Consider the following 6,125-nt stretch of genomic DNA (forward strand, 5'->3'; position numbering starts at 1 on the left):
ATGTAAATAGGAGATAATGTTTAAACTCATAAACGCCTGCAATAAACGGGTTAAGGAGAAATAACTACTCATATATGCATAAAAATAAACCATTTTAGCCCTTTAAATTAGTCGTTTTGAGTGATTTTTGGGCAAAATTATTGGACTAAGTGAGTTCTTAAAAGTCTTAAAATAACTAAAATGATTTTTTAGGCAAAGTTAGTGGATTAGAATGACCAACTTAAAATTTGAAGGATTAAAATAATTTTTGGGCGAAATTAGTGGACTAAAATGACCTGCTTCAAATTTAAAGGACAAGAATGATTTTTGGTGTAAATTTTATTTTTGGCAATTGTTTATGATATGAACCTCCTTTTTGTTTGGGATTGGGGCTTTGTATTCGTGGGTCGATCTACTAAATTTTATGGCCTATAACTTTGCGGGTTGGGTTACTAATGTATTGTAAATCCTTTGGGCCGAGCCTCATCTACAAACTTTTCCTCTGGGTTTTTGAGATGGTTCGGGTCGGGTCCATTCTTTCAGCTTTTTTCCGTATTAAACTATTAATTAATTAATTAATATGGATTCGAATTTTTTTTTTTTTTATACGGCCACGATAGTATTCAACGTCTTCAAGCATTTAAATATAGAGAGATGCACGTTCATAATATTTTTATATAATATTTTCATAACAAGTTATAAGTGGTTAGTTGTTATAGGTTCAAATTTAAACCTAACACTAAAATTACTTTTTTGCATTAACAATAAAAACCAATAACAACTTACCATTTAGAATTTATTGTAAAAATATTGTGAACATATTATTTCTCTTAAATATATCATCCAATGTATATATTCTCTCATCTTACACACCACATTATTATCAGAAAGAATTCCACCTAAAATTTCAAATTCAAAATCTCATAAATATTACGAGATATAAGATTTTAAAACCACTTAGCCAATTCAAGTTAACATGGATTCGATCCTTAATTCAGAGGAAGTTTGTGACGCTACTCCACGTGACGTGACTGATCTACTCATAAATAACTCGATGCTGACTATACAATCAGAAATAATAATATAAGAAAACTCATAGAAAATTCTTGTATGAGACACTTTCATACAATACTTACTCAAAAACTAATAATTGCAATGTCAAAAGATCGTGACTGTTCCTACGTACTGATATCACGAGACCATTGATTTCCCGAGTCTGGAACCTTTTCCCATGCTGAAGGTCATAAAGGCGTTGGCAATATATTAAAGTCCACCATTAATGCTTCGAGGTGGACCATCATCTTCTTCTTCTTCAGGTTACAAGGGCATGGAGCTTCTGAAACCAACTGGACATGGAGCTTCTGAAACCAACTTTGACCTTCGTACTCAATGGGGTACTATTTAATCCTCCATACAAGTTACATTAATTAATTCTGCCTTTTCTTTTTTCTTCTCAAGCACGTGTAGTATTTATTGTATACGATGAAGCATGCATAATTATGGGCAACCCTTTTGTTTTTGAGCTTTATGGGCAAGAATCTTATTATATGGATTCTAGTTAGTTCAATTAATAAAGTTTTTTATAGTTGAATAAAAGATCTGAGATTCGATTCTCACATATACTAAAAACCAATTAGTATTTTGGTTTGATAATAAAAAACTATCATTAAGAACAGATGTCATGAGTTGAAACTCTCTCAAAAAAAAAAAAAAATCTTACTATCCATAAGATATGTGAAATGAACCGTTTAGAGTGTTCGCATTAGCTAATGTAAAAAAAAATTGTCTATTTTAATTTAAGAACCAACTTTTTCCTATTTTACACACTCACTTTTCAAAACACCTCACATCAAATTATCTATTTTATACTACATTTTATTAAAATATCAATTTTTAAAATTTTTTTAATTGTTTCTCTCTCATTTTACACTACTTGAGATTCATGAATACCATATAGAGATTCAATGGGAATTGGGACACCTGTGTTTGGGTAAGGATGTTTATGAAAGTTTCCTCTCCTATAATCCTATTTCATTATTTCTATTAGGATATTTTATGTTGGCTAATTTCATGAAAATTTTAATTATAAATATTCAAGTATATTCAATTGTGATTTCAAGGTGTAATTGAGGATGAAGATAGTTCATAGATTTGAATTATTTAAAATTGATTAGATTTTTATATGTTTCATGATTTTTTAAAATATTTATAATATAATATACTCTAAATTTTTAATCTCCAATTTATTTAACAAAATAAATCTTGATTTGTTTAAAGAATATCAGTCATAATCGGTAATATTTAAAAGATAGTTCATAGTTTACAAATCAAATGACTAGATAAAAAAATTGTTTTAGTTAATATAAATTAAAGGTTAATTTAATGTAAATATTTTGTTATATATGAGAAAATAACATATGCTAAATTATGTTATAGGCATATCTTGTGTGTGTAATATGTTATATTCTTTGAATTTAAAATTTTCTTGATATATTTAACTTGACTCTGTCCCTATCCCATGTCGTTATCTCCCCAATAAGGTAACAAGTTTAAGTTTGTTATATAACTATAAAGTAGTATAAAGTGTAGCTCAAAATTTTTCAAAAAAATAAAGAAAAAGCGTAGCTCAAAATTTAAATACACCATTTCGTCCTTCTCTTTAGACCAAGTTGTTATCAACTATTTTCTCAAAAAAATAAATAAATAAATAAAGTTGTTATCAAGTATCAACTAGCTTGTAGCTATCTTGGTATCCGCTGTTTCCATCTTTAGGGATTGTCTCTAAGGACTCAACCTTGCTATAGGCACCAATTTTTTTTTGTTGAATAAATCACACCACCACTCGTCCATCTTATTTAGAGGTGATAATGCATTTGACACAACTTGCAAACATGACATTTTTTTTTTTTTTTTGTAATTTAGTGTTTAATATAAATAAGTTCATGCCAAAATGAGTTGACATGCTTTAACACAATTAATAAATGTGTCAATTCTTTGTAAACTAGTGTTGAGATCCAAAATATCACAAGTATTGAAATCTAAAACTAAAGGGGCCTTCAAAGATAGGCAAGGCCCAATTCGCCAACCAATGCCCACTTAAAATGAGCAAGAGGAAGCTCAAACCCATGAATGGGAAGCTTTGGAGACTTAGAAAAGGAAGAAAAAGGAAAAAGGAAGCTTAGCCCAGCCTTTGTAAGGAGAGTTCCCTAGGGAGCCCAAAAAGGGATTGGACCAAGATACCTTGAGACTGCTACAGTTAGTGGGATCCTTGAGAAATGTAGGAAAGGGTTAGCTGGGATTTGGACAACTCAAGGGAGCATGTTTATGGACACAAGGAACGAAGACAGGCATGTCCCATCAGCTGCCTATAACTCAGAAAAAAGCTGATGACTTAAGAATCAGCACTCGATAAAAAGAAGTCTGGTACCTCGGAAAACACAGGAAGGTGAACTATGAAGGAAGGTGGCTAAGGATCTTTCAACTTGACAGGGAGGAATCTACCCATTTAAAGAAAATGACAAAAGGTGAAGCAACCCAAAAGGTGAGGTCTAAAAAGGTCCATCTAGAAGTTTTGGGAAGAAAAGATTGAAAGTCAGCCCTTAAACCCCCCCCCCCCCCCCAAAAAAAAAAAAAGAGAAAGGTTAATTGGGGATTTTTTGGAGGGAAATCTCAAAAGAAGAATGTAGTAAAAAAAAGGAAAGGACCAGCCATTAATGTTGCATTGGTTCTGGTATTCAATGCAACAAATAAAGAGAATCAATGATACACTAAAAACCCTAGAAAGGTACTATAAAAGGGGGATCAAGCCATTAGTAAAATTCATTTAGCAATAAGGAATTAAAGTATAAAGACCCTTTAAAAAACTCCTTCAAATCTGAAAAAATAAAAATAAATAAAAAACACCGTAAGGGATCCTAAAACAACCACTAGAGAATACACTTAGATTCAAAGGAATTCAAACCTCACAAGTCTTGGAAGCCTGAGAAAAGTTATCTAAGTCTATAATTTTTTAACTTACTTGAACCTTGTGACATATCCTAGTAAAAAGAAGGGTCCAATGTACTAATACTCAATATAATGAAGTATCACTTTATTTTCTGAGGATCCCTGATGTCTTTATTTGCTTTTTTTCTTTATTCCTTTGTTATTCCTCAACCATTTGCTTTACAATATATATATATATATATATATATATATTTGTATGTATAAGTATGTATGTGTTGTAGGATCCATGTTTTGTACACAATTTGGTTCATAATCAGCCCAACGTAGTTACGGTGAATTAAGCCCAATCCACCAAACAACAAGTACAAAACTTTTCTGGGGGCCTAGGATCCTTGATTTTACTTGGGCCTAGGTACTGTCCAAAATAAGAACCCACAACCAATTAACTTACTATAAATTCGAAATGATCGATTCATGTAAATAAATTTGAATTTTATATATGATTGAGTAATTAAGAGAATTTTAATGGTTATATTGATAAATTTTTCATTGAAACTTTGAAGTTCCTGACACTTTTACCAAAAACAAAGAAAATAAATTATATTTTAGCTTCACTTTTCTTAGATTGTGTGTTAAACAGGATTAAAATTGATTGTGTCATGTAATTGATGGAGTTCTCCACCCGAATGGAATCGATGGATTTTTCCACCAAATGCACAATTCTTTTTTCATTACAAATTAGAAAGAAAAAAAAATTTTAAAAATTAAAAAAATTACCTCCACTTTTTCTTTGTCACATTTTTCATCCTTCCAAATTGCTACCGTGGGCTAACAACTATTTGTCTTGTGTTCTTTGGGATGGAGACTAGCAACAGTTATGGGTTTGGAGACATCAGACAATGCTTTGAGATGGAGTAAAAATTTAAAAGGCAGAAGGTAAAACAAGGTGGTGCTGCCAAATTTGTTTATTCACCGATGCAGGGAACTGTTTATGGACACCACAGCATTAAGAGTTCAAGACTGTTTTTTAAACAAAAAAGTACGGTGTTTGTGGTCCTTCAGAAATGATATCTACAAACGAAACAGAAAATATTTATGAGTGGTCCTTCAATATATAGTCCTGCCTTCTTTTTTTGGTGAAAAAAGAGCTTCGTTACAAACTAAGCAGCAACAATACAACCAGAACAGACCCTATTACAAAACAATCCATTGAGAAAAGAGATCTGTTAAAACCTGCCTGATTGAGAGGCTTTTTTTTTTTTTTTTGAAAGGTTTTTTTTTTTTTGAAAGGTGCCTGATTGAGAGGCTTGTTTCTAACGCAGCTATGAAAGCACATTAAAGACTACAATTCAACTTCTAACAATTCCAAAAAAAAAAAAAAAAAACAAACAAAAAAACCATGCAGGTCACAATTCACTTCCTACAAAGAAAAGATAAAATTTGGTAAAATCATTTGTTCTTTTAAGTTTTTAGGATTGAGAATTTGAGATCTAGAGCCATAACTCAGACTATTATACCGCTGCACCATGCAATAGCACTGTCAATAGCTGCGATTAAAAGTTCACTCTTAATCTTAATTAGTCCTTGAATCTTTTTTTATCTTTTTTTTTTTTTTAAATCTTTTAACTTGTTAACTTGTTAATTTTTCCCTCTCACATCAAAATAATAATTACACAGATCGCACCATATTCAAATCCAACTATATTTTTAGTGAGATGGAAGGATCAAATCTTAAATGTTTCTATTAGAAATATCGTAAGGTTTCAATTGTCCTGCATGCTATTAACATTATTTATTGTTTAAGTGATTAATAAAATTTACATATAAAATATTGTGTTGATCGCTCAATTGAATAATTACTAGTCACATATCCTTTCATCCTCAAAATTCAAAACAAAATATATATTTTTTGCTCTGAAGTGTGTTTCTATAAGTTTGTTCACTTAATGTAAATGGTTTAATACATGAAATATCTATGTTTTCAAAATTTCCCAATAAGATTTAATTATCACCCAGATTCGAGATGATCTTGATCATTTTTTTTCCACAATAACTGATATCTTAATATTGTATTAATTTGATATTTTTTAAAATTTTCAATATTTTTTAAAATCTTATTAAAAATTAATTTTTTTCATGAATTCTCACATGTAAAATATATAATCATTTTATAATATTTTTGAAATAATATAACTTCAATA

This window comes from Quercus robur, chromosome 12, assembly GCF_932294415.1.
Source record: "Quercus robur chromosome 12, dhQueRobu3.1, whole genome shotgun sequence".
NCBI lineage: Eukaryota > Viridiplantae > Streptophyta > Magnoliopsida > Fagales > Fagaceae > Quercus > Quercus robur.